Source organism: Schistocerca serialis, unplaced genomic scaffold (genome assembly GCF_023864345.2).
Source record: "Schistocerca serialis cubense isolate TAMUIC-IGC-003099 unplaced genomic scaffold, iqSchSeri2.2 HiC_scaffold_1257, whole genome shotgun sequence".
Classification (NCBI taxonomy): Eukaryota; Metazoa; Arthropoda; class Insecta; order Orthoptera; family Acrididae; genus Schistocerca; species Schistocerca serialis.
Genome location: NW_026047466.1, coordinates 407,733 through 432,602, shown reverse-complemented (window position 1 = coordinate 432,602; position 24,870 = coordinate 407,733). Strand labels below are relative to the sequence as shown.

Here is a 24,870-nt window from a genome sequence, read left to right as displayed (position 1 = left end):
CTGTTGTCCACAGTGGCACTGGCGTTGCCCATGGGGCTTCATGTAAGGCGACTGCACGTCGCTCGGCCAACAGCGGCCTACTGCAGACCGACACTTAAGACACACCAAATACAAATCGACATCGAGAGACAGGCCCTGTCATATGGCACTCGCGACGTGTATGCTGAAATTGAATGTAAAGAATACGTCTTTTGTAGCGGGCGTCCCTCTACTGCAGTGTCACACATGACGAATAAAAAGGAAAACAGCAGAACGTCTGTGTAGGGCCATGTTTTTACCCACAGTGTCACTTGGCTGAATGTGTATAAGGCTCTGTGGCATCACTCAAACGCAGCCAAATTGTCACACTAGCTGTGTATCTCTAACAAAGTTGACGTACGTCCTCACCTCGGTGCCGGTTAGAACGATTTCGCCCCCGGGTGGGCTCGAACCACCAACCTTTCGGTTAACAGCCGAACGCGCTAGCCGATTGCGCCACGGAGGCCTTGACTTTGGCTCCCTTGTGCTCTGTATATCAACGCAATTCGTATACCTTCTGCAGCAATCTCGCAGAATGGTAGCATTTGCTTACGCCTCTTCACATGGATAACGTGCATGCACACTGTAGCGAGGCTCGTAAACGAATGACATCGCCAAGCATGACATTATACTACAAAATGCATACAAACCAATGTTCTGCCTATGCATTCAGAAAACCTCTGAGGCCAGTAGAATACTTGTCATAGGTTGTAGAACATCCCTTTCATTCAGTGTACTGCCATGTGTTAGATGCTGCTCGAGATAGCTCCGCTCCTTGCAGGAAGGTTTAAGAAATGAATGCCTTCTGTGAGGTTCGAACTCACGACCCCTGGTTTACGAGACCAGTGCTCTACCACTGAGCTAAGAAGGCGGCATCTTAGCGTTTGTGAGCTATCCCCAAATTGTTACTTCATCATACTGAATCTTGCAGCCCTCGACCAGAAATCGGATTTGGCACACAGCTGCTGCTGGGGGTGTCCACATTGCCGTTTTCCAAATCTCTTGAATGTTTCGCCCTTACGATCGACGACGAGCGTCGGCCCACAAAAAGTTTGCGGTCTGCACAATCCTGACCTAGTGCACAGCTTGTGGGATAGCGTGGCTCGACTGCGAAATGCGCCTTTCGGTTCCTCTCTCTGGCAAAAGTGCGCTGTTGTCCACAGTGGCACTGGCGTTGCCCATGGGGCTTCATGTAAGGCGACTGCACGTCGCTCGGCCAACAGCGGCCTACTGCAGACCGACACTTAAGACACACCAAATACAAATCGACATCGAGAGACAGGCCCTGTCATATGGCACTCGCGACGTATATGCTGAAATTGAATGTAAAGAATACGTCTTTTGTAGCGGGCGTCCCTCTACTGCAGTGTCACACATGACGAATAAAAAGGAAAACAGCAGAACGTCTGTGTAGGGCCATGTTTTTACCCACAGTGTCACTTGGCTGAATGTGTATAAGGCTCTGTGGCATCACTCAAACGCAGCCAAATTGTCACACTAGCTGTGTATCTCTAACAAAGTTGACGTACGTCCTCACCTCGGTGCCGGTTAGAACGATTTCGCCCCCGGGTGGGCTCGAACCACCAACCTTTCGGTTAACAGCCGAACGCGCTAGCCGATTGCGCCACGGAGGCCTTGACTTTGGCTCCCTTGTGCTCTGTATATCAACGCAATTCGTATACCTTCTGCAGCAATCTCGCAGAATGGTAGCATTTGCTTACGCCTCTTCACATGGATAACGTGCATGCACACTGTAGCGAGGCTCGTAAACGAATGACATCGCCAAGCATGACATTATACTACAAAATGCATACAAACCAATGTTCTGCCTATGCATTCAGAAAACCTCTGAGGCCAGTAGAATACTTGTCATAGGTTGTAGAACATCCCTTTCATTCAGAGTACTGCCATGTGTTAGATGCTGCTCGAGATAGCTCCGCTCCTTGCAGGAAGGTTTAAGAAATGAATGCCTTCTGTGAGGTTCGAACTCACGACCCCTGGTTTACGAGACCAGTGCTCTACCACTGAGCTAAGAAGGCGGCATCTTAGCGTTTGTGAGCTATCCCCAAATTGTTACTTCATCATACTGAATCTTGCAGCCCTCGACCAGATATCGGATTTGGCACACAGCTGCTGCTGGGGGTGTCCACATTACCGTTTTCCAAATCTCTTGAATGTTTCGCCCTTACGATCGACCACGAGCGTCGGCCCACCAAAAGTTTGCGGTCTGCACAATCCTGACCTAGTGCACAGCTTGTGGGATAGCGTGGCTCGACTGCGAAATGCGCCTTTCGGCTCCTCTCTCTGGCTACAGTGCGCTGTTGTCCACAGTGGCACTGGCGTTGCCCATGGGGCTTCATGTAAGGCGACTGCACGTCGCTCGGCCAACAGCGGCCTACTGCAGACCGACACTTAAGACACACCAAATACAAATCGACATCGAGAGACAGGCCCTGTCATATGGCACTCGCGACGTGTATGCTGAAATTGAATGTAAAGAATACGTCTTTTGTAGCGGGCGTCCCTCTACTGCAGTGTCACACATGACGAATAAAAAGGAAAACAGCAGAACGTCTGTGTAGGGCCATGTTTTTACCCACAGTGTCACTTGGCTGAATGTGTATAAGGCTCTGTGGCATCACTCAAACGCAGCCAAATTGTCACACTAGCTGTGTATCTCTAACAAAGTTGACGTACGTCCTCACCTCGGTGCCGGTTAGAACGATTTCGCCCCCGGGTGGGCTCGAACCACCAACCTTTCGGTTAACAGCCGAACGCGCTAGCCGATTGCGCCACGGAGGCCTTGACTTTGGCTCCCTTGTGCTCTGTATATCAACGCAATTCGTATACCTTCTGCAGCAATCTCGCAGAATGGTAGCATTTGCTTACGCCTCTTCACATGGATAACGTGCATGCACACTGTAGCGAGGCTCGTAAACGAATGACATCGCCAAGCATGACATTATACTACAAAATGCATACAAACCAATGTTCTGCCTATGCATTCAGAAAACCTCTGAGGCCAGTAGAATACTTGTCATAGGTTGTAGAACATCCCTTTCATTCAGTGTACTGCCATGTGTTAGATGCTGCTCGAGATAGCTCCGCTCCTTGCAGGAAGGTTTAAGAAATGAATGCCTTCTGTGAGGTTCGAACTCACGACCCCTGGTTTACGAGACCAGTGCTCTACCACTGAGCTAAGAAGGCGGCATCTTAGCGTTTGTGAGCTATCCCCAAATTGTTACTTCATCATACTGAATCTTGCAGCCCTCGACCAGATATCGGATTTGGCACACAGCTGCTGCTGGGGGTGTCCACATTGCCGTTTTCCAAATCTCTTGAATGTTTCGCCCTTACGATCGACCACGAGCGTCGGCCCACCAAAAGTTTGCGGTCTGCACAATCCTGACCTAGTGCACAGCTTGTGGGATAGCGTGGCTCGACTGCGAAATGCGCCTTTCGGCTCCTATCTCTGGCTACAGTGCGCTGTTGTCCACAGTGGCACTGGCGTTGCCCATGGGGCTTCATGTAAGGCGACTGCACGTCGCTCGGCCAACAGCGGCCTACTGCAGACCGACACTTAAGACACACCAAATACAAATCGACATCGAGAGACAGGCCCTGTCATATGGCACTCGCGACGTGTATGCTGAAATTGAATGTAAAGAATACGTCTTTTGTAGCGGGCGTCCCTCTACTGCAGTGTCACACATGACGAATAAAAAGGAAAACAGCAGAACGTCTGTGTAGGGCCATGTTTTTACCCACAGTGTCACTTGGCTGAATGTGTATAAGGCTCTGTGGCATCACTCAAACGCAGCCAAATTGTCACACTAGCTGTGTATCTCTAACAAAGTTGACGTACGTCCTCACCTCGGTGCCGGTTAGAACGATTTCGCCCCCGGGTGGGCTCGAACCACCAACCTTTCGCTTAACAGCCGAACGCGCTAGCCGATTGCGCCACGGAGGCCTTGACTTTGGCTCCCTTGTGCTCTGTATATCAACGCAATTCGTATACCTTCTGCAGCAATCTCGCAGAATGGTAGCATTTGCTTACGCCTCTTCACATGGATAACGTGCATGCACACTGTAGCGAGGCTCGTAAACGAATGACATCGCCAAGCATGACATTATACTACAAAATGCATACAAACCAATGTTCTGCCTATGCATTCAGAAAACCTCTGAGGCCAGTAGAATACTTGTCATAGGTTGTAGAACATCCCTTTCATTCAGTGTACTGCCATGTGTTAGATGCTGCTCGAGATAGCTCCGCTCCTTGCAGGAAGGTTTAAGAAATGAATGCCTTCTGTGAGGTTCGAACTCACGACCCCTGGTTTACGAGACCAGTGCTCTACCACTGAGCTAAGAAGGCGGCATCTTAGCGTTTGTGAGCTATCCCCAAATTGTTACTTCATCATACTGAATCTTGCAGCCCTCGACCAGAAATCGGATTTGGCACACAGCTGCTGCTGGGGGTGTCCACATTGCCGTTTTCCAAATCTCTTGAATGTTTCGCCCTTACGATCGACGACGAGCGTCGGCCCACCAAAAGTTTGCGGTCTGCACAATCCTGACCTAGTGCACAGCTTGTGGGATAGCGTGGCTCGACTGCGAAATGCGCCTTTCGGTTCCTCTCTCTGGCAAAAGTGCGCTGTTGTCCACAGTGGCACTGGCGTTGCCCATGGGGCTTCATGTAAGGCGACTGCACGTCGCTCGGCCAACAGCGGCCTACTGCAGACCGACACTTAAGACACACCAAATACAAATCGACATCGAGAGACAGGCCCTGTCATATGGCACTCGCGACGTATATGCTGAAATTGAATGTAAAGAATACGTCTTTTGTAGCGGGCGTCCCTCTACTGCAGTGTCACACATGACGAATAAAAAGGAAAACAGCAGAACGTCTGTGTAGGGCCATGTTTTTACCCACAGTGTCACTTGGCTGAATGTGTATAAGGCTCTGTGGCATCACTCAAACGCAGCCAAATTGTCACACTAGCTGTGTATCTCTAACAAAGTTGACGTACGTCCTCACCTCGGTGCCGGTTAGAACGATTTCGCCCCCGGGTGGGCTCGAACCACCAACCTTTCGGTTAACAGCCGAACGCGCTAGCCGATTGCGCCACGGAGGCCTTGACTTTGGCTCCCTTGTGCTCTGTATATCAACGCAATTCGTATACCTTCTGCAGCAATCTCGCAGAATGGTAGCATTTGCTTACGCCTCTTCACATGGATAACGTGCATGCACACTGTAGCGAGGCTCGTAAACGAATGACATCGCCAAGCATGACATTATACTACAAAATGCATACAAACCAATGTTCTGCCTATGCATTCAGAAAACCTCTGAGGCCAGTAGAATACTTGTCATAGGTTGTAGAACATCCCTTTCATTCAGTGTACTGCCATGTGTTAGATGCTGCTCGAGATAGCTCCGCTCCTTGCAGGAAGGTTTAAGAAATGAATGCCTTCTGTGAGGTTCGAACTCACGACCCCTGGTTTACGAGACCAGTGCTCTACCACTGAGCTAAGAAGGCGGCATCTTAGCGTTTGTGAGCTATCCCCAAATTGTTACTTCATCATACTGAATCTTGCAGCCCTCGACCAGATATCGGATTTGGCACACAGCTGCTGCTGGGGGTGTCCACATTGCCGTTTTCCAAATCTCTTGAATGTTTCGCCCTTACGATCGACCACGAGCGTCGGCCCACCAAAAGTTTGCGGTCTGCACAATCCTGACCTAGTGCACAGCTTGTGGGATAGCGTGGCTCGACTGCGAAATGCGCCTTTCGGCTCCTATCTCTGGCTACAGTGCGCTGTTGTCCACAGTGGCACTGGCGTTGCCCATGGGGCTTCATGTAAGGCGACTGCACGTCGCTCGGCCAACAGCGGCCTACTGCAGACCGACACTTAAGACACACCAAATACAAATCGACATCGAGAGACAGGCCCTGTCATATGGCACTCGCGACGTGTATGCTGAAATTGAATGTAAAGAATACGTCTTTTGTAGCGGGCGTCCCTCTACTGCAGTGTCACACATGACGAATAAAAAGGAAAACAGCAGAACGTCTGTGTAGGGCCATGTTTTTACCCACAGTGTCACTTGGCTGAATGTGTATAAGGCTCTGTGGCATCACTCAAACGCAGCCAAATTGTCACACTAGCTGTGTATCTCTAACAAAGTTGACGTACGTCCTCACCTCGGTGCCGGTTAGAACGATTTCGCCCCCGGGTGGGCTCGAACCACCAACCTTTCGCTTAACAGCCGAACGCGCTAGCCGATTGCGCCACGGAGGCCTTGACTTTGGCTCCCTTGTGCTCTGTATATCAACGCAATTCGTATACCTTCTGCAGCAATCTCGCAGAATGGTAGCATTTGCTTACGCCTCTTCACATGGATAACGTGCATGCACACTGTAGCGAGGCTCGTAAACGAATGACATCGCCAAGCATGACATTATACTACAAAATGCATACAAACCAATGTTCTGCCTATGCATTCAGAAAACCTCTGAGGCCAGTAGAATACTTGTCATAGGTTGTAGAACATCCCTTTCATTCAGTGTACTGCCATGTGTTAGATGCTGCTCGAGATAGCTCCGCTCCTTGCAGGAAGGTTTAAGAAATGAATGCCTTCTGTGAGGTTCGAACTCACGACCCCTGGTTTACGAGACCAGTGCTCTACCACTGAGCTAAGAAGGCGTCAGCTTAGCGTTTGTGAGCTATCCCCAAATCGTTACTTCATCATACTGAATCTTGCAGCCCTCGACCAGATACCGGATTTGGCACACAGCTGCTGCTGGGGGTGTCCACATTGCCGTTTTCCAAATCTCTTGAATGTTTCGCCCTTACGATCGACGACGAGCGTCGGCCCACCAAAAGTTTGCGGTCTGCACAATCCTGACCTAGTGCACAGCTTGTGGGATAGCGTGGCTCGACTGCGAAATGCGCCTTTCGGTTCCTCTCTCTGGCAAAAGTGCGCTGTTGTCCACAGTGGCACTGGCGTTGCCCATGGGGCTTCATGTAAGGCGACTGCACGTCGCTCGGCCAACAGCGGCCTACTGCAGACCGACACTTAAGACACACCAAATACAAATCGACATCGAGAGACAGGCCCTGTCATATGGCACTCGCGACGTATATGCTGAAATTGAATGTAAAGAATACGTCTTTTGTAGCGGGCGTCCCTCTACTGCAGTGTCACACATGACGAATAAAAAGGAAAACAGCAGAACGTCTGTGTAGGGCCATGTTTTTACCCACAGTGTCACTTGGCTGAATGTGTATAAGGCTCTGTGGCATCACTCAAACGCAGCCAAATTGTCACACTAGCTGTGTATCTCTAACAAAGTTGACGTACGTCCTCACCTCGGTGCCGGTTAGAACGATTTCGCCCCCGGGTGGGCTCGAACCACCAACCTTTCGGTTAACAGCCGAACGCGCTAGCCGATTGCGCCACGGAGGCCTTGACTTTGGCTCCCTTGTGCTCTGTATATCAACGCAATTCGTATACCTTCTGCAGCAATCTCGCAGAATGGTAGCATTTGCTTACGCCTCTTCACATGGATAACGTGCATGCACACTGTAGCGAGGCTCGTAAACGAATGACATCGCCAAGCATGACATTATACTACAAAATGCATACAAACCAATGTTCTGCCTATGCATTCAGAAAACCTCTGAGGCCAGTAGAATACTTGTCATAGGTTGTAGAACATCCCTTTCATTCAGTGTACTGCCATGTGTTAGATGCTGCTCGAGATAGCTCCGCTCCTTGCAGGAAGGTTTAAGAAATGAATGCCTTCTGTGAGGTTCGAACTCACGACCCCTGGTTTACGAGACCAGTGCTCTACCACTGAGCTAAGAAGGCGGCATCTTAGCGTTTGTGAGCTATCCCCAAATTGTTACTTCATCATACTGAATCTTGCAGCCCTCGACCAGATATCGGATTTGGCACACAGCTGCTGCTGGGGGTGTCCACATTGCCGTTTTCCAAATCTCTTGAATGTTTCGCCCTTACGATCGACGACGAGCGTCGGCCCACCAAAAGTTTGCGGTCTGCACAATCCTGACCTAGTGCACAGCTTGTGGGATAGCGTGGCTCGACTGCGAAATGCGCCTTTCTGCTCCTGTCTCTGGCTACAGTGCGCTGTTGTCCACAGTGGCACTGGTGTTGCCCATGGGGCTTCATGTAAGGCGACTGCACGTCGCTCGGCCAACAGCGGCCTACTGCAGACCGACACTTAAGACACACCAAATACAAATCGACATCGAGAGACAGGCCCTGTCATATGGCACTCGCGACGTATATGCTGAAATTGAATGTAAAGAATACGTCTTTTGTAGCGGGCGTCCCTCTACTGCAGTGTCACACATGACGAATAAAAAGGAAAACAGCAGAACGTCTGTGTAGGGCCATGTTTTTACCCACAGTGTCACTTGGCTGAATGTGTATAAGGCTCTGTGGCATCACTCAAACGCAGCCAAATTGTCACACTAGCTGTGTATCTCTAACAAAGTTGACGTACGTCCTCACCTCGGTGCCGGTTAGAACGATTTCGCCCCCGGGTGGGCTCGAACCACGAACCTTTCGGTTAACAGCCGAACGCGCTAGCCGATTGCGCCACGGAGGCCTTGACTTTGGCTCCCTTGTGCTCTGTATATCAACGCAATTCGTATACCTTCTGCAGCAATCTCGCAGAATGGTAGCATTTGCTTACGCCTCTTCACATGGATAACGTGCATGCACACTGTAGCGAGGCTCGTAAACGAATGACATCGCCAAGCATGACATTATACTACAAAATGCATACAAACCAATGTTCTGCCTATGCATTCAGAAAACCTCTGAGGCCAGTAGAATACTTGTCATAGGTTGTAGAACATCCCTTTCATTCAGTGTACTGCCATGTGTTAGATGCTGCTCGAGATAGCTCCGCTCCTTGCAGGAAGGTTTAAGAAATGAATGCCTTCTGTGAGGTTCGAACTCACGACCCCTGGTTTACGAGACCAGTGCTCTACCACTGAGCTAAGAAGGCGGCATCTTAGCGTTTGTGAGCTATCCCCAAATTGTTACTTCATCATACTGAATCTTGCAGCCCTCGACCAGATATCGGATTTGGCACACAGCTGCTGCTGGGGGTGTCCACATTGCCGTTTTCCAAATCTCTTGAATGTTTCGCCCTTACGATCGACCACGAGCGTCGGCCCACCAAAAGTTTGCGGTCTGCACAATCCTGACCTAGTGCACAGCTTGTGGGATAGCGTGGCTCGACTGCGAAATGCGCCTTTCGGCTCCTCTCTCTGGCTACAGTGCGCTGTTGTCCACAGTGGCACTGGCGTTGCCCATGGGGCTTCATGTAAGGCGACTGCACGTCGCTCGGCCAACAGCGGCCTACTGCAGACCGACACTTAAGACACACCAAATACAAATCGACATCGAGAGACAGGCCCTGTCATATGGCACTCGCGACGTATATGCTGAAATTGAATGTAAAGAATACGTCTTTTGTAGCGGGCGTCCCTCTACTGCAGTGTCACACATGACGAATAAAAAGGAAAACAGCAGAACGTCTGTGTAGGGCCATGTTTTTACCCACAGTGTCACTTGGCTGAATGTGTATAAGGCTCTGTGGCATCACTCAAACGCAGCCAAATTGTCACACTAGCTGTGTATCTCTAACAAAGTTGACGTACGTCCTCACCTCGGTGCCGGTTAGAACGATTTCGCCCCCGGGTGGGCTCGAACCACCAACCTTTCGGTTAACAGCCGAACGCGCTAGCCGATTGCGCCACGGAGGCCTTGACTTTGGCTCCCTTGTGCTCTGTATATCAACGCAATTCGTATACCTTCTGCAGCAATCTCGCAGAATGGTAGCATTTGCTTACGCCTCTTCACATGGATAACGTGCATGCACACTGTAGCGAGGCTCGTAAACGAATGACATCGCCAAGCATGACATTATACTACAAAATGCATACAAACCAATGTTCTGCCTATGCATTCAGAAAACCTCTGAGGCCAGTAGAATACTTGTCATAGGTTGTAGAACATCCCTTTCATTCAGTGTACTGCCATGTGTTAGATGCTGCTCGAGATAGCTCCGCTCCTTGCAGGAAGGTTTAAGAAATGAATGCCTTCTGTGAGGTTCGAACTCACGACCCCTGGTTTACGAGACCAGTGCTCTACCACTGAGCTAAGAAGGCGGCATCTTAGCGTTTGTGAGCTATCCCCAAATTGTTACTTCATCATACTGAATCTTGCAGCCCTCGACCAGATATCGGATTTGGCACACAGCTGCTGCTGGGGGTGTCCACATTGCCGTTTTCCAAATCTCTTGAATGTTTCGCCCTTACGATCGACGACGAGCGTCGGCCCACCAAAAGTTTGCGGTCTGCACAATCCTGACCTAGTGCACAGCTTGTGGGATAGCGTGGCTCGACTGCGAAATGCGCCTTTCGGTTCCTCTCTCTGGCAAAAGTGCGCTGTTGTCCACAGTGGCACTGGCGTTGCCCATGGGGCTTCATGTAAGGCGACTGCACGTCGCTCGGCCAACAGCGGCCTACTGCAGACCGACACTTAAGACACACCAAATACAAATCGACATCGAGAGACAGGCCCTGTCATATGGCACTCGCGACGTATATGCTGAAATTGAATGTAAAGAATACGTCTTTTGTAGCGGGCGTCCCTCTACTGCAGTGTCACACATGACGAATAAAAAGGAAAACAGCAGAACGTCTGTGTAGGGCCATGTTTTTACCCACAGTGTCACTTGGCTGAATGTGTATAAGGCTCTGTGGCATCACTCAAACGCAGCCAAATTGTCACACTAGCTGTGTATCTCTAACAAAGTTGACGTACGTCCTCACCTCGGTGCCGGTTAGAACGATTTCGCCCCCGGGTGGGCTCGAACCACCAACCTTTCGGTTAACAGCCGAACGCGCTAGCCGATTGCGCCACGGAGGCCTTGACTTTGGCTCCCTTGTGCTCTGTATATCAACGCAATTCGTATACCTTCTGCAGCAATCTCGCAGAATGGTAGCATTTGCTTACGCCTCTTCACATGGATAACGTGCATGCACACTGTAGCGAGGCTCGTAAACGAATGACATCGCCAAGCATGACATTATACTACAAAATGCATACAAACCAATGTTCTGCCTATGCATTCAGAAAACCTCTGAGGCCAGTAGAATACTTGTCATAGGTTGTAGAACATCCCTTTCATTCAGTGTACTGCCATGTGTTAGATGCTGCTCGAGATAGCTCCGCTCCTTGCAGGAAGGTTTAAGAAATGAATGCCTTCTGTGAGGTTCGAACTCACGACCCCTGGTTTACGAGACCAGTGCTCTACCACTGAGCTAAGACGGCGGCATCTTAGCGTTTGTGAGCTATCCCCAAATTGTTACTTCATCATACTGAATCTTGCAGCCCTCGACCAGATATCGGATTTGGCACACAGCTGCTGCTGGGGGTGTCCACATTGCCGTTTTCCAAATCTCTTGAATGTTTCGCCCTTACGATCGACGACGAGCGTCGGCCCACCAAAAGTTTGCGGTCTGCACAATCCTGACCTAGTGCACAGCTTGTGGGATAGCGTGGCTCGACTGCGAAATGCGCCTTTCGGTTCCTCTCTCTGGCAAAAGTGCGCTGTTGTCCACAGTGGCACTGGCGTTGCCCATGGGGCTTCATGTAAGGCGACTGCACGTCGCTCGGCCAACAGCGGCCTACTGCAGACCGACACTTAAGACACACCAAATACAAATCGACATCGAGAGACAGGCCCTGTCATATGGCACTCGCGACGTATATGCTGAAATTGAATGTAAAGAATACGTCTTTTGTAGCGGGCGTCCCTCTACTGCAGTGTCACACATGACGAATAAAAAGGAAAACAGCAGAACGTCTGTGTAGGGCCATGTTTTTACCCACAGTGTCACTTGGCTGAATGTGTATAAGGCTCTGTGGCATCACTCAAACGCAGCCAAATTGTCACACTAGCTGTGTATCTCTAACAAAGTTGACGTACGTCCTCACCTCGGTGCCGGTTAGAACGATTTCGCCCCCGGGTGGGCTCGAACCACCAACCTTTCGGTTAACAGCCGAACGCGCTAGCCGATTGCGCCACGGAGGCCTTGACTTTGGCTCCCTTGTGCTCTGTATATCAACGCAATTCGTATACCTTCTGCAGCAATCTCGCAGAATGGTAGCATTTGCTTACGCCTCTTCACATGGATAACGTGCATGCACACTGTAGCGAGGCTCGTAAACGAATGACATCGCCAAGCATGACATTATACTACAAAATGCATACAAACCAATGTTCTGCCTATGCATTCAGAAAACCTCTGAGGCCAGTAGAATACTTGTCATAGGTTGTAGAACATCCCTTTCATTCAGTGTACTGCCATGTGTTAGATGCTGCTCGAGATAGCTCCGCTCCTTGCAGGAAGGTTTAAGAAATGAATGCCTTCTGTGAGGTTCGAACTCACGACCCCTGGTTTACGAGACCAGTGCTCTACCACTGAGCTAAGAAGGCGGCATCTTAGCGTTTGTGAGCTATCCCCAAATTGTTACTTCATCATACTGAATCTTGCAGCCCTCGACCAGATATCGGATTTGGCACACAGCTGCTGCTGGGGGTGTCCACATTGCCGTTTTCCAAATCTCTTGAATGTTTCGCCCTTACGATCGACGACGAGCGTCGGCCCACCAAAAGTTTGCGGTCTGCACAATCCTGACCTAGTGCACAGCTTGTGGGATAGCGTGGCTCGACTGCGAAATGCGCCTTTCGGTTCCTCTCTCTGGCAAAAGTGCGCTGTTGTCCACAGTGGCACTGGCGTTGCCCATGGGGCTTCATGTAAGGCGACTGCACGTCGCTCGGCCAACAGCGGCCTACTGCAGACCGACACTTAAGACACACCAAATACAAATCGACATCGAGAGACAGGCCCTGTCATATGGCACTCGCGACGTATATGCTGAAATTGAATGTAAAGAATACGTCTTTTGTAGCGGGCGTCCCTCTACTGCAGTGTCACACATGACGAATAAAAAGGAAAACAGCAGAACGTCTGTGTAGGGCCATGTTTTTACCCACAGTGTCACTTGGCTGAATGTGTATAAGGCTCTGTGGCATCACTCAAACGCAGCCAAATTGTCACACTAGCTGTGTATCTCTAACAAAGTTGACGTACGTCCTCACCTCGGTGCCGGTTAGAACGATTTCGCCCCCGGGTGGGCTCGAACCACCAACCTTTCGGTTAACAGCCGAACGCGCTAGCCGATTGCGCCACGGAGGCCTTGACTTTGGCTCCCTTGTGCTCTGTATATCAACGCAATTCGTATACCTTCTGCAGCAATCTCGCAGAATGGTAGCATTTGCTTACGCCTCTTCACATGGATAACGTGCATGCACACTGTAGCGAGGCTCGTAAACGAATGACATCGCCAAGCATGACATTATACTACAAAATGCATACAAACCAATGTTCTGCCTATGCATTCAGAAAACCTCTGAGGCCAGTAGAATACTTGTCATAGGTTGTAGAACATCCCTTTCATTCAGTGTACTGCCATGTGTTAGATGCTGCTCGAGATAGCTCCGCTCCTTGCAGGAAGGTTTAAGAAATGAATGCCTTCTGTGAGGTTCGAACTCACGACCCCTGGTTTACGAGACCAGTGCTCTACCACTGAGCTAAGAAGGCGGCATCTTAGCGTTTGTGAGCTATCCCCAAATTGTTACTTCATCATACTGAATCTTGCAGCCCTCGACCAGATATCGGATTTGGCACACAGCTGCTGCTGGGGGTGTCCACATTGCCGTTTTCCAAATCTCTTGAATGTTTCGCCCTTACGATCGACGACGAGCGTCGGCCCACCAAAAGTTTGCGGTCTGCACAATCCTGACCTAGTGCACAGCTTGTGGGATAGCGTGGCTCGACTGCGAAATGCGCCTTTCGGTTCCTCTCTCTGGCAAAAGTGCGCTGTTGTCCACAGTGGCACTGGCGTTGCCCATGGGGCTTCATGTAAGGCGACTGCACGTCGCTCGGCCAACAGCGGCCTACTGCAGACCGACACTTAAGACACACCAAATACAAATCGACATCGAGAGACAGGCCCTGTCATATGGCACTCGCGACGTATATGCTGAAATTGAATGTAAAGAATACGTCTTTTGTAGCGGGCGTCCCTCTACTGCAGTGTCACACATGACGAATAAAAAGGAAAACAGCAGAACGTCTGTGTAGGGCCATGTTTTTACCCACAGTGTCACTTGGCTGAATGTGTATAAGGCTCTGTGGCATCACTCAAACGCAGCCAAATTGTCACACTAGCTGTGTATCTCTAACAAAGTTGACGTACGTCCTCACCTCGGTGCCGGTTAGAACGATTTCGCCCCCGGGTGGGCTCGAACCACCAACCTTTCGGTTAACAGCCGAACGCGCTAGCCGATTGCGCCACGGAGGCCTTGACTTTGGCTCCCTTGTGCTCTGTATATCAACGCAATTCGTATACCTTCTGCAGCAATCTCGCAGAATGGTAGCATTTGCTTACGCCTCTTCACATGGATAACGTGCATGCACACTGTAGCGAGGCTCGTAAACGAATGACATCGCCAAGCATGACATTATACTACAAAATGCATACAAACCAATGTTCTGCCTATGCATTCAGAAAACCTCTGAGGCCAGTAGAATACTTGTCATAGGTTGTAGAACATCCCTTTCATTCAGTGTACTGCCATGTGTTAGATGCTGCTCGAGATAGCTCCGCTCCTTGCAGGAAGGTTTAAGAAATGAATGCCTTCTGTGAGGTTCGAACTCACGACCCCTGGTTTACGAGACCAGTGCTCTACCACTGAGCTAAGACGGCGGCATCTTAGCGTTTGTGAGCTATCCCCAAATTGTTACTTCATCATACTGAATCTTGCAGCCCTCGACCAGATATCGGATTTGGCACACAGCTGCTGCTGGGGGTGTCCACATTGCCGTTTTCCAAATCTCTTGAATGTTTCGCCCTTACGATCGACGACGAGCGTCGGCCCACCAAAAGTTTGCGGTCTGCACAATCCTGACCTAGTGCACAGCTTGTGGGATAGCGTGGCTCGACTGCGAAATGCGCCTTTCGGTTCCTCTCTCTGGCAAAAGTGCGCTGTTGTCCACAGTGGCACTGGCGTTGCCCATGGGGCTTCATGTAAGGCGACTGCACGTCGCTCGGCCAACAGCGGCCTACTGCAGACCGACACTTAAGACACACCAAATACAAATCGACATCGAGAGACAGGCCCTGTCATATGGCACTCGCGACGTATATGCTGAAATTGAATGTAAAGAATACGTCTTTTGTAGCGGGCGTCCCTCTACTGCAGTGTCACACATGACGAATAAAAAGGAAAACAGCAGAACGTCTGTGTAGGGCCATGTTTTTACCCACAGTGTCACTTGGCTGAATGTGTATAAGGCTCTGTGGCATCACTCAAACGCAGCCAAATTGTCACACTAGCTGTGTATCTCTAACAAAGTTGACGTACGTCCTCACCTCGGTGCCGGTTAGAACGATTTCGCCCCCGGGTGGGCTCGAACCACCAACCTTTCGGTTAACAGCCGAACGCGCTAGCCGATTGCGCCACGGAGGCCTTGACTTTGGCTCCCTTGTGCTCTGTATATCAACGCAATTCGTATACCTTCTGCAGCAATCTCGCAGAATGGTAGCATTTGCTTACGCCTCTTCACATGGATAACGTGCATGCACACTGTAGCGAGGCTCGTAAACGAATGACATCGCCAAGCATGACATTATACTACAAAATGCATACAAACCAATGTTCTGCCTATGCATTCAGAAAACCTCTGAGGCCAGTAGAATACTTGTCATAGGTTGTAGAACATCCCTTTCATTCAGTGTACTGCCATGTGTTAGATGCTGCTCGAGATAGCTCCGCTCCTTGCAGGAAGGTTTAAGAAATGAATGCCTTCTGTGAGGTTCGAACTCACGACCCCTGGTTTACGAGACCAGTGCTCTACCACTGAGCTAAGAAGGCGGCATCTTAGCGTTTGTGAGCTATCCCCAAATTGTTACTTCATCATACTGAATCTTGCAGCCCTCGACCAGATATCGGATTTGGCACACAGCTGCTGCTGGGGGTGTCCACATTGCCGTTTTCCAAATCTCTTGAATGTTTCGCCCTTACGATCGACGACGAGCGTCGGCCCACCAAAAGTTTGCGGTCTGCACAATCCTGACCTAGTGCACAGCTTGTGGGATAGCGTGGCTCGACTGCGAAATGCGCCTTTCGGTTCCTCTCTCTGGCAAAAGTGCGCTGTTGTCCACAGTGGCACTGGCGTTGCCCATGGGGCTTCATGTAAGGCGACTGCACGTCGCTCGGCCAACAGCGGCCTACTGCAGACCGACACTTAAGACACACCAAATACAAATCGACATCGAGAGACAGGCCCTGTCATATGGCACTCGCGACGTATATGCTGAAATTGAATGTAAAGAATACGTCTTTTGTAGCGGGCGTCCCTCTACTGCAGTGTCACACATGACGAATAAAAAGGAAAACAGCAGAACGTCTGTGTAGGGCCATGTTTTTACCCACAGTGTCACTTGGCTGAATGTGTATAAGGCTCTGTGGCATCACTCAAACGCAGCCAAATTGTCACACTAGCTGTGTATCTCTAACAAAGTTGACGTACGTCCTCACCTCGGTGCCGGTTAGAACGATTTCGCCCCCGGGTGGGCTCGAACCACCAACCTTTCGGTTAACAGCCGAACGCGCTAGCCGATTGCGCCACGGAGGCCTTGACTTTGGCTCCCTTGTGCTCTGTATATCAACGCAATTCGTATACCTTCTGCAGCAATCTCGCAGAATGGTAGCATTTGCTTACGCCTCTTCACATGGATAACGTGCATGCACACTGTAGCGAGGCTCGTAAACGAATGACATCGCCAAGCATGACATTATACTACAAAATGCATACAAACCAATGTTCTGCCTATGCATTCAGAAAACCTCTGAGGCCAGTAGAATACTTGTCATAGGTTGTAGAACATCCCTTTCATTCAGTGTACTGCCATGTGTTAGATGCTGCTCGAGATAGCTCCGCTCCTTGCAGGAAGGTTTAAGAAATGAATGCCTTCTGTGAGGTTCGAACTCACGACCCCTGGTTTACGAGACCAGTGCTCTACCACTGAGCTAAGAAGGCGGCATCTTAGCGTTTGTGAGCTATCCCCAAATTGTTACTTCATCATACTGAATCTTGCAGCCCTCGACCAGATATCGGATTTGGCACACAGCTGCTGCTGGGGGTGTCCACATTGCCGTTTTCCAAATCTCTTGAATGTTTCGCCCTTACGATCGACGACGAGCGTCGGCCCACCAAAAGTTTGCGGTCTGCACAATCCTGACCTAGTGCACAGCTTGTGGGATAGCGTGGCTCGACTGCGAAATGCGCCTTTCGGTTCCTCTCTCTGGCAAAAGTGCGCTGTTGTCCACAGTGGCACTGGCGTTGCCCATGGGGCTTCATGTAAGGCGACTGCACGTCGCTCGGCCAACAGCGGCCTACTGCAGACCGACACTTAAGACACACCAAATACAAATCGACATCGAGAGACAGGCCCTGTCATATGGCACTCGCGACGTATATGCTGAAATTGAATGTAAAGAATACGTCTTTTGTAGCGGGCGTCCCTCTACTGCAGTGTCACACATGACGAATAAAAAGGAAAACAGCAGAACGTCTGTGTAGGGCCATGTTTTTACCCACAGTGTCACTTGGCTGAATGTGTATAAGGCTCTGTGGCATCACTCAAACGCAGCCAAATTGTCACACTAGCTGTGTATCTCTAACAAAGTTGACGTACGTCCTCACCTCGGTGCCGGTTAGAACGATTTCGCCCCCGGGTGGGCTCGAACCACCAACCTTTCGGTTAACAGCCGAACGCGCTAGCCGATTGCGCCACGGAGGCCTTGACTTTGGCTCCCTTGTGCTCTGTATATCAACGCAATTCGTATACCTTCTGCAGCAATCTCGCAGAATGGTAACATTTGCTTACGCCTCTTCACATGGATAACGTGCATGCACACTGTAGCGAGGCTCGTAAACGAATGACATCGCCAAGCATGACATTATACTACAAAATGCATACAAACCAATGTTCTGCCTATGCATTCAGAAAACCTCTGAGGCCAGTAGAATACTTGTCATAGGTTGTAGAACATCCCTTTCATTCAGTGTACTGCCATGTGTTAGATGCTGCTCGAGATAGCTCCGCTCCTTGCAGGAAGGTTTAAGAAATGAATGCCTTCTGTGAGGTTCGAACTCACGACCCCTGGTTTACGAGACCAGTGCTCTACCACTGAGCTAAGACGGCGGCATCTTAGCGTTTGTGAGCTATCCCCAAATTGTTACTTCATCATACTGAATCTTGCAGCCCTCGACCAGATATCGGATTTGGCACACAGCTGCTGCTGGGGGTGTCCACATTGCCGTTTTCCAAATCTCTTGAATGTTTCGCCCTTACGATCGACGACGAGCGTCGGCCCACCAAAAGTTTGCGGTCTGCACAATCCTGACCTAGTGCACAGCTTGTGGGATAGCGTGGCTCGACTGCGAAATGCGCCTTTCGGTTCCTCTCTCTGGCAAAAGTGCGCTGTTGTCCACAGTGGCACTGGCGTTGCCCATGGGGCTTCATGTAAGGCGACTGCACGTCGCTCGGCCAACAGCGGCCTACTGCAGACCGACACTTAAGACACACCAAATACAAATCGACATCGAGAGACAGGCCCTGTCATATGGCACTCGCGACGTATATGCTGAAATTGAATGTAAAGAATACGTCTTTTGTAGCGGGCGTCCCTCTACTGCAGTGTCACACATGACGAATAAAAAGGAAAACAGCAGAACGTCTGTGTAGGGCCATGTTTTTACCCACAGTGTCACTTGGCTGAATGTGTATAAGGCTCTGTGGCATCACTCAAACGCAGCCAAATTGTCACACTAGCTGTGTATCTCTAACAAAGTTGACGTACGTCCTCACCTCGGTGCCGGTTAGAACGATTTCGCCCCCGGGTGGGCTCGAACCACGAACCTTTCGGTTAACAGCCGAACGCGCTAGCCGATTGCGCCACGGAGGCCTTGACTTTGGCTCCCTTGTGCTCTGTATATCAACGCAATTCGTATACCTTCTGCAGCAATCTCGCAGAATGGTAGCATTTGCTTACGCCTCTTCACATGGATAACGTGCATGCACACTGTAGCGAGGCTCGTAAACGAATGACATCGCCAAGCATGACATTATACTACAAAATGCATACAAACCAATGTTCTGCCTATGCATTCAGAAAACCTCTGAGGCCAGTAGAATACTTGTCATAGGTTGTAGAACATCCCTTTCATTCAGTGTACTGCCATGTGTTAGATGCTGCTCGAGATAGCTCCGCTCCTTGCAGGAAGGTTTAAGAAATGAATGCCTTCTGTGAGGTTCGAACTCACGACCCCTGGTTTACGAGACCAGTGCTCTACCACTGAGCTAAGAAGGCGGCATCTTAGCGTTTGTGAGCTATCCCCAAATTGTTACTTCATCATACTGAATCTTGCAGCCCTCGACCAGATATCGGATTTGGCACACAGCTGCTGCTGGGGGTGTCCACATTGCCGTTTTCCAAATCTCTTGAATGTTTCGCCCTTACGATCGACGACGAGCGTCGGCCCACCAAAAGTTTGCGGTCTGCACAATCCTGACCTAGTGCACAGCTTGTGGGATAGCGTGGCTCGACTGCGAAATGCGCCTTTCGGTTCCTCTCTCTGGCAAAAGTGCGCTGTTGTCCACAGTGGCACTGGCGTTGCCCATGGGGCTTCATGTAAGGCGACTGCACGTCGCTCGGCCAACAGCGGCCTACTGCAGACCGACACTTAAGACACACCAAATACAAATCGACATCGAGAGACAGGCCCTGTCATATGGCACTCGCGACGTATATGCTGAAATTGAATGTAAAGAATACGTCTTTTGTAGCGGGCGTCCCTCTACTGCAGTGTCACACATGACGAATAAAAAGGAAAACAGCAGAACGTCTGTGTAGGGCCATGTTTTTACCCACAGTGTCACTTGGCTGAATGTGTATAAGGCTCTGTGGCATCACTCAAACGCAGCCAAATTGTCACACTAGCTGTGTATCTCTAACAAAGTTGACGTACGTCCTCACCTCGGTGCCGGTTAGAACGATTTCGCCCCCGGGTGGGCTCGAACCACCAACCTTTCGGTTAACAGCCGAACGCGCTAGCCGATTGCGCCACGGAGGCCTTGACTTTGGCTCCCTTGTGCTCTGTATATCAACGCAATTCGTATACCTTCTGCAGCAATCTCGCAGAATGGTAGCATTTGCTTACGCCTCTTCACATGGATAACGTGCATGCACACTGTAGCGAGGCTCGTAAACGAATGACATCGCCAAGCATGACATTATACTACAAAATGCATACAAACCAATGTTCTGCCTATGCATTCAGAAAACCTCTGAGGCCAGTAGAATACTTGTCATAGGTTGTAGAACATCCCTTTCATTCAGAGTACTGCCATGTGTTAGATGCTGCTCGATATAGCTCCGCTCCTTGCAGGAAGGTTTAAGAAATGAATGCCTTCTGTGAGGTTCGAACTCGCGACCCCTGGTTTACGAGACCAGTGCTCTACCACTGAGCTAAGAAGGCGGCATCTTAGCGTTTGTGAGCTATCCCCAAATTGTTACTTCATCATACTGAATCTTGCAGCCCTCGACCAGATATCGGATTTGGCACACAGCTGCTGCTGGGGGTGTCCACATTGCCGTTTTCCAAATCTCTTGAATGTTTCGCCCTTACGATCGACGACGAGCGTCGGCCCACCAAAAGTTTGCGGTCTGCACAATCCTGACCTAGTGCACAGCTTGTGGGATAGCGTGGCTCGACTGCGAAATGCGCCTTTCGGTTCCTCTCTCTGGCAAAAGTGCGCTGTTGTCCACAGTGGCACTGGCGTTGCCCATGGGGCTTCATGTAAGGCGACTGCACGTCGCTCGGCCAACAGCGGCCTACTGCAGACCGACACTTAAGACACACCAAATACAAATCGACATCGAGAGACAGGCCCTGTCATATGGCACTCGCGACGTATATGCTGAAATTGAATGTAAAGAATACGTCTTTTGTAGCGGGCGTCCCTCTACTGCAGTGTCACACATGACGAATAAAAAGGAAAACAGCAGAACGTCTGTGTAGGGCCATGTTTTTACCCACAGTGTCACTTGGCTGAATGTGTATAAGGCTCTGTGGCATCACTCAAACGCAGCCAAATTGTCACACTAGCTGTGTATCTCTAACAAAGTTGACGTACGTCCTCACCTCGGTGCCGGTTAGAACGATTTCGCCCCCGGGTGGGCTCGAACCACCAACCTTTCGGTTAACAGCCGAACGCGCTAGCCGATTGCGCCACGGAGGCCTTGACTTTGGCTCCCTTGTGCTCTGTATATCAACGCAATTCGTATACCTTCTGCAGCAATCTCGCAGAATGGTAGCATTTGCTTACGCCTCTTCACATGGATAACGTGCATGCACACTGTAGCGAGGCTCGTAAACGAATGACATCGCCAAGCATGACATTATACTACAAAATGCATACAAACCAATGTTCTGCCTATGCATTCAGAAAACCTCTGAGGCCAGTAGAATACTTGTCATAGGTTGTAGAACATCCCTTTCATTCAGTGTACTGCCATGTGTTAGATGCTGCTCGAAATAGCTCCGCTCCTTGCAGGAAGGTTTAAGAAATGAATGCCTTCTGTGAGGTTCGAACTCACGACCCCTGGTTTACGAGACCAGTGCTCTACCACTGAGCTAAGAAGGCGGCATCTTAGCGTTTGTGAGCTATCCCCAAATTGTTACTTCATCATACTGAATCTTGCAGCCCTCGACCAGATATCGGATTTGGCACACAGCTGCTGCTGGGGGTGTCCACATTGCCGTTTTCCAAATCTCTTGAATGTTTCGCCCTTACGATCGACGACGAGCGTCGGCCCACCAAAAGTTTGCGGTCTGCACAATCCTGACCTAGTGCACAGCTTGTGGGATAGCGTGGCTCGACTGCGAAATGCGCCTTTCGGTTCCTCTCTCTGGCAAAAGTGCGCTGTTGTCCACAGTGGCACTGGCGTTGCCCATGGGGCTTCATGTAAGGCGACTGCACGTCGCTCGGCCAACAGCGGCCTACTGCAGACCGACACTTAAGACACACCAAATACAAATCGACATCGAGAGACAGGCCCTGTCATATGGCACTCGCGACGTATATGCTGAAATTGAATGTAAAGAATACGTCTTTTGTAGCGGGCGTCCCTCTACTGCAGTGTCACACATGACGAATAAAAAGGAAAACAGCAGAACGTCTGTGTAGGGCCATGTTTTTACCCACAGTGTCACTTGGCTGAATGTGTATAAGGCTCTGTGGCATCACTCAAACGCAGCCAAATTGTCACACTAGCTGTGTATCTCTAACAAAGTTGACGTACGTCCTCACCTCGGTGCCGGTTAGAACGATTTCGCCCCCGGGTGGGCTCGAACCACCAACCTTTCGGTTAACAGCCGAACGCGCTAGCCGATTGCGCCACGGAGGCCTTGACTTTGGCTCCCTTGTGCTCTGTATATCAACGCAATTCGTATACCTTCTGCAGCAATCTCGCAGAATGGTAGCATTTGCTTACGCCTCTTCACATGGATAACGTGCATGCACACTGTAGCGAGGCTCGTAAACGAATGACATCGCCAAGCATGACATTATACTACAAAATGCATACAAACCAATGTTCTGCCTATGCATTCAGAAAACCTCTGAGGCCAGTAGAATACTTGTCATAGGTTGTAGAACATCCCTTTCATTCAGTGTACTGCCATGTGTTAGATGCTGCTCGAGATAGCTCCGCTCCTTGCAGGAAGGTTTAAGAAATGAATGCCTTCTGTGAGGTTCGAACTCACGACCCCTGGTTTACGAGACCAGTGCTCTACCACTGAGCTAAGAAGGCGGCATCTTAGCGTTTGTGAGCTATCCCCAAATTGTTACTTCATCATACTGAATCTTGCAGCCCTCGACCAGATATCGGATTTGGCACACAGCTGCTGCTGGGGGTGTCCACATTGCCGTTTTCCAAATCTCTTGAATGTTTCGCCCTTACGATCGACGACGAGCGTCGGCCCACCAAAAGTTTGCGGTCTGCACAATCCTGACCTAGTGCACAGCTTGTGGGATAGCGTGGCTCGACTGCGAAATGCGCCTTTCGGTTCCTCTCTCTGGCAAAAGTGCGCTGTTGTCCACAGTGGCACTGGCGTTGCCCATGGGGCTTCATGTAAGGCGACTGCACGTCGCTCGGCCAACAGCGGCCTACTGCAGACCGACACTTAAGACACACCAAATACAAATCGACATCGAGAGACAGGCCCTGTCATATGGCACTCGCGACGTATATGCTGAAATTGAATGTAAAGAATACGTCTTTTGTAGCGGGCGTCCCTCTACTGCAGTGTCACACATGACGAATAAAAAGGAAAACAGCAGAACGTCTGTGTAGGGCCATGTTTTTACCCACAGTGTCACTTGGCTGAATGTGTATAAGGCTCTGTGGCATCACTCAAACGCAGCCAAATTGTCACACTAGCTGTGTATCTCTAACAAAGTTGACGTACGTCCTCACCTCGGTGCCGGTTAGAACGATTTCGCCCCCGGGTGGGCTCGAACCACCAACCTTTCGGTTAACAGCCGAACGCGCTAGCCGATTGCGCCACGGAGGCCTTGACTTTGGCTCCCTTGTGCTCTGTATATCAACGCAATTCGTATACCTTCTGCAGCAATCTCGCAGAATGGTAGCATTTGCTTACGCCTCTTCACATGGATAACGTGCATGCACACTGTAGCGAGGCTCGTAAACGAATGACATCGCCAAGCATGACATTATACTACAAAATGCATACAAACCAATGTTCTGCCTATGCATTCAGAAAACCTCTGAGGCCAGTAGAATACTTGTCATAGGTTGTAGAACATCCCTTTCATTCAGAGTACTGCCATGTGTTAGATGCTGCTCGAGATAGCTCCGCTCCTTGCAGGAAGGTTTAAGAAATGAATGCCTTCTGTGAGGTTCGAACTCACGACCCCTGGTTTACGAGACCAGTGCTCTACCACTGAGCTAAGAAGGCGGCATCTTAGCGTTTGTGAGCTATCCCCAAATTGTTACTTCATCATACTGAATCTTGCAGCCCTCGACCAGATATCGGATTTGGCACACAGCTGCTGCTGGGGGTGTCCACATTGCCGTTTTCCAAATCTCTTGAATGTTTCGCCCTTACGATCGACGACGAGCGTCGGCCCACCAAAAGTTTGCGGTCTGCACAATCCTGACCTAGTGCACAGCTTGTGGGATAGCGTGGCTCGACTGCGAAATGCGCCTTTCGGTTCCTCTCTCTGGCAAAAGTGCGCTGTTGTCCACAGTGGCACTGGCGTTGCCCATGGGGCTTCATGTAAGGCGACTGCACGTCGCTCGGCCAACAGCGGCCTACTGCAGACCGACACTTAAGACACACCAAATACAAATCGACATCGAGAGACAGGCCCTGTCATATGGCACTCGCGACGTATATGCTGAAATTGAATGTAAAGAATACGTCTTTTGTAGCGGGCGTCCCTCTACTGCAGTGTCACACATGACGAATAAAAAGGAAAACAGCAGAACGTCTGTGTAGGGCCATGTTTTTACCCACAGTGTCACTTGGCTGAATGTGTATAAGGCTCTGTGGCATCACTCAAACGCAGCCAAATTG

General features: G+C 50.1%; 42 non-coding genes across 42 annotated transcripts; all 42 read right to left on the bottom strand.

The window, feature by feature from the left end:
* Nucleotides 1–410: 410 nt before the first annotated feature.
* Trnan-guu (transfer RNA asparagine (anticodon GUU)) lies at nt 411–484 on the bottom strand. Its single transcript has one exon. It is a non-coding gene; the product is annotated as a tRNA-Asn (tRNA).
* Nucleotides 485–817: 333 nt separating this feature from the next.
* Trnat-cgu (transfer RNA threonine (anticodon CGU)) lies at nt 818–889 on the bottom strand. Its single transcript has one exon. It is a non-coding gene; the product is annotated as a tRNA-Thr (tRNA).
* Nucleotides 890–1,578: 689 nt separating this feature from the next.
* Trnan-guu (transfer RNA asparagine (anticodon GUU)) lies at nt 1,579–1,652 on the bottom strand. The gene has a single exon. It is a non-coding gene; the product is annotated as a tRNA-Asn (tRNA).
* Nucleotides 1,653–1,985: 333 nt separating this feature from the next.
* On the bottom strand, nt 1,986–2,057 carry Trnat-cgu (transfer RNA threonine (anticodon CGU)). The gene has a single exon. It is a non-coding gene; the product is annotated as a tRNA-Thr (tRNA).
* A 689-nt stretch (nt 2,058–2,746) lies between these two features.
* On the bottom strand, nt 2,747–2,820 carry Trnan-guu (transfer RNA asparagine (anticodon GUU)). Its single transcript has one exon. It is a non-coding gene; the product is annotated as a tRNA-Asn (tRNA).
* A 333-nt stretch (nt 2,821–3,153) lies between these two features.
* On the bottom strand, nt 3,154–3,225 carry Trnat-cgu (transfer RNA threonine (anticodon CGU)). Its single transcript has one exon. It is a non-coding gene; the product is annotated as a tRNA-Thr (tRNA).
* Nucleotides 3,226–3,914: 689 nt separating this feature from the next.
* Nucleotides 3,915–3,988, bottom strand: Trnan-guu (transfer RNA asparagine (anticodon GUU)). The gene has a single exon. It is a non-coding gene; the product is annotated as a tRNA-Asn (tRNA).
* Nucleotides 3,989–4,321: 333 nt separating this feature from the next.
* Nucleotides 4,322–4,393, bottom strand: Trnat-cgu (transfer RNA threonine (anticodon CGU)). Its single transcript has one exon. It is a non-coding gene; the product is annotated as a tRNA-Thr (tRNA).
* Nucleotides 4,394–5,082: 689 nt separating this feature from the next.
* On the bottom strand, nt 5,083–5,156 carry Trnan-guu (transfer RNA asparagine (anticodon GUU)). The gene has a single exon. It is a non-coding gene; the product is annotated as a tRNA-Asn (tRNA).
* A 333-nt stretch (nt 5,157–5,489) lies between these two features.
* On the bottom strand, nt 5,490–5,561 carry Trnat-cgu (transfer RNA threonine (anticodon CGU)). The gene has a single exon. It is a non-coding gene; the product is annotated as a tRNA-Thr (tRNA).
* Nucleotides 5,562–6,250: 689 nt separating this feature from the next.
* Nucleotides 6,251–6,324, bottom strand: Trnan-guu (transfer RNA asparagine (anticodon GUU)). Its single transcript has one exon. It is a non-coding gene; the product is annotated as a tRNA-Asn (tRNA).
* Nucleotides 6,325–6,657: 333 nt separating this feature from the next.
* Nucleotides 6,658–6,729, bottom strand: Trnat-cgu (transfer RNA threonine (anticodon CGU)). Its single transcript has one exon. It is a non-coding gene; the product is annotated as a tRNA-Thr (tRNA).
* A 689-nt stretch (nt 6,730–7,418) lies between these two features.
* On the bottom strand, nt 7,419–7,492 carry Trnan-guu (transfer RNA asparagine (anticodon GUU)). Its single transcript has one exon. It is a non-coding gene; the product is annotated as a tRNA-Asn (tRNA).
* A 333-nt stretch (nt 7,493–7,825) lies between these two features.
* Trnat-cgu (transfer RNA threonine (anticodon CGU)) lies at nt 7,826–7,897 on the bottom strand. The gene has a single exon. It is a non-coding gene; the product is annotated as a tRNA-Thr (tRNA).
* Nucleotides 7,898–8,586: 689 nt separating this feature from the next.
* On the bottom strand, nt 8,587–8,660 carry Trnan-guu (transfer RNA asparagine (anticodon GUU)). The gene has a single exon. It is a non-coding gene; the product is annotated as a tRNA-Asn (tRNA).
* Nucleotides 8,661–8,993: 333 nt separating this feature from the next.
* Trnat-cgu (transfer RNA threonine (anticodon CGU)) lies at nt 8,994–9,065 on the bottom strand. The gene has a single exon. It is a non-coding gene; the product is annotated as a tRNA-Thr (tRNA).
* Nucleotides 9,066–9,754: 689 nt separating this feature from the next.
* Nucleotides 9,755–9,828, bottom strand: Trnan-guu (transfer RNA asparagine (anticodon GUU)). Its single transcript has one exon. It is a non-coding gene; the product is annotated as a tRNA-Asn (tRNA).
* A 333-nt stretch (nt 9,829–10,161) lies between these two features.
* Nucleotides 10,162–10,233, bottom strand: Trnat-cgu (transfer RNA threonine (anticodon CGU)). The gene has a single exon. It is a non-coding gene; the product is annotated as a tRNA-Thr (tRNA).
* Nucleotides 10,234–10,922: 689 nt separating this feature from the next.
* On the bottom strand, nt 10,923–10,996 carry Trnan-guu (transfer RNA asparagine (anticodon GUU)). Its single transcript has one exon. It is a non-coding gene; the product is annotated as a tRNA-Asn (tRNA).
* A 333-nt stretch (nt 10,997–11,329) lies between these two features.
* Nucleotides 11,330–11,401, bottom strand: Trnat-cgu (transfer RNA threonine (anticodon CGU)). Its single transcript has one exon. It is a non-coding gene; the product is annotated as a tRNA-Thr (tRNA).
* Nucleotides 11,402–12,090: 689 nt separating this feature from the next.
* On the bottom strand, nt 12,091–12,164 carry Trnan-guu (transfer RNA asparagine (anticodon GUU)). The gene has a single exon. It is a non-coding gene; the product is annotated as a tRNA-Asn (tRNA).
* Nucleotides 12,165–12,497: 333 nt separating this feature from the next.
* Nucleotides 12,498–12,569, bottom strand: Trnat-cgu (transfer RNA threonine (anticodon CGU)). Its single transcript has one exon. It is a non-coding gene; the product is annotated as a tRNA-Thr (tRNA).
* A 689-nt stretch (nt 12,570–13,258) lies between these two features.
* Nucleotides 13,259–13,332, bottom strand: Trnan-guu (transfer RNA asparagine (anticodon GUU)). Its single transcript has one exon. It is a non-coding gene; the product is annotated as a tRNA-Asn (tRNA).
* A 333-nt stretch (nt 13,333–13,665) lies between these two features.
* On the bottom strand, nt 13,666–13,737 carry Trnat-cgu (transfer RNA threonine (anticodon CGU)). Its single transcript has one exon. It is a non-coding gene; the product is annotated as a tRNA-Thr (tRNA).
* Nucleotides 13,738–14,426: 689 nt separating this feature from the next.
* On the bottom strand, nt 14,427–14,500 carry Trnan-guu (transfer RNA asparagine (anticodon GUU)). The gene has a single exon. It is a non-coding gene; the product is annotated as a tRNA-Asn (tRNA).
* Nucleotides 14,501–14,833: 333 nt separating this feature from the next.
* Trnat-cgu (transfer RNA threonine (anticodon CGU)) lies at nt 14,834–14,905 on the bottom strand. Its single transcript has one exon. It is a non-coding gene; the product is annotated as a tRNA-Thr (tRNA).
* A 689-nt stretch (nt 14,906–15,594) lies between these two features.
* Nucleotides 15,595–15,668, bottom strand: Trnan-guu (transfer RNA asparagine (anticodon GUU)). Its single transcript has one exon. It is a non-coding gene; the product is annotated as a tRNA-Asn (tRNA).
* Nucleotides 15,669–16,001: 333 nt separating this feature from the next.
* Trnat-cgu (transfer RNA threonine (anticodon CGU)) lies at nt 16,002–16,073 on the bottom strand. Its single transcript has one exon. It is a non-coding gene; the product is annotated as a tRNA-Thr (tRNA).
* A 689-nt stretch (nt 16,074–16,762) lies between these two features.
* On the bottom strand, nt 16,763–16,836 carry Trnan-guu (transfer RNA asparagine (anticodon GUU)). The gene has a single exon. It is a non-coding gene; the product is annotated as a tRNA-Asn (tRNA).
* Nucleotides 16,837–17,169: 333 nt separating this feature from the next.
* On the bottom strand, nt 17,170–17,241 carry Trnat-cgu (transfer RNA threonine (anticodon CGU)). The gene has a single exon. It is a non-coding gene; the product is annotated as a tRNA-Thr (tRNA).
* A 689-nt stretch (nt 17,242–17,930) lies between these two features.
* On the bottom strand, nt 17,931–18,004 carry Trnan-guu (transfer RNA asparagine (anticodon GUU)). The gene has a single exon. It is a non-coding gene; the product is annotated as a tRNA-Asn (tRNA).
* A 333-nt stretch (nt 18,005–18,337) lies between these two features.
* On the bottom strand, nt 18,338–18,409 carry Trnat-cgu (transfer RNA threonine (anticodon CGU)). The gene has a single exon. It is a non-coding gene; the product is annotated as a tRNA-Thr (tRNA).
* A 689-nt stretch (nt 18,410–19,098) lies between these two features.
* Nucleotides 19,099–19,172, bottom strand: Trnan-guu (transfer RNA asparagine (anticodon GUU)). The gene has a single exon. It is a non-coding gene; the product is annotated as a tRNA-Asn (tRNA).
* Nucleotides 19,173–19,505: 333 nt separating this feature from the next.
* On the bottom strand, nt 19,506–19,577 carry Trnat-cgu (transfer RNA threonine (anticodon CGU)). Its single transcript has one exon. It is a non-coding gene; the product is annotated as a tRNA-Thr (tRNA).
* A 689-nt stretch (nt 19,578–20,266) lies between these two features.
* Nucleotides 20,267–20,340, bottom strand: Trnan-guu (transfer RNA asparagine (anticodon GUU)). Its single transcript has one exon. It is a non-coding gene; the product is annotated as a tRNA-Asn (tRNA).
* A 333-nt stretch (nt 20,341–20,673) lies between these two features.
* On the bottom strand, nt 20,674–20,745 carry Trnat-cgu (transfer RNA threonine (anticodon CGU)). The gene has a single exon. It is a non-coding gene; the product is annotated as a tRNA-Thr (tRNA).
* A 689-nt stretch (nt 20,746–21,434) lies between these two features.
* Nucleotides 21,435–21,508, bottom strand: Trnan-guu (transfer RNA asparagine (anticodon GUU)). The gene has a single exon. It is a non-coding gene; the product is annotated as a tRNA-Asn (tRNA).
* Nucleotides 21,509–21,841: 333 nt separating this feature from the next.
* Trnat-cgu (transfer RNA threonine (anticodon CGU)) lies at nt 21,842–21,913 on the bottom strand. The gene has a single exon. It is a non-coding gene; the product is annotated as a tRNA-Thr (tRNA).
* A 689-nt stretch (nt 21,914–22,602) lies between these two features.
* On the bottom strand, nt 22,603–22,676 carry Trnan-guu (transfer RNA asparagine (anticodon GUU)). Its single transcript has one exon. It is a non-coding gene; the product is annotated as a tRNA-Asn (tRNA).
* A 333-nt stretch (nt 22,677–23,009) lies between these two features.
* Trnat-cgu (transfer RNA threonine (anticodon CGU)) lies at nt 23,010–23,081 on the bottom strand. Its single transcript has one exon. It is a non-coding gene; the product is annotated as a tRNA-Thr (tRNA).
* Nucleotides 23,082–23,770: 689 nt separating this feature from the next.
* Nucleotides 23,771–23,844, bottom strand: Trnan-guu (transfer RNA asparagine (anticodon GUU)). The gene has a single exon. It is a non-coding gene; the product is annotated as a tRNA-Asn (tRNA).
* Nucleotides 23,845–24,177: 333 nt separating this feature from the next.
* Trnat-cgu (transfer RNA threonine (anticodon CGU)) lies at nt 24,178–24,249 on the bottom strand. The gene has a single exon. It is a non-coding gene; the product is annotated as a tRNA-Thr (tRNA).
* Nucleotides 24,250–24,870: the final 621 nt, after the last annotated feature.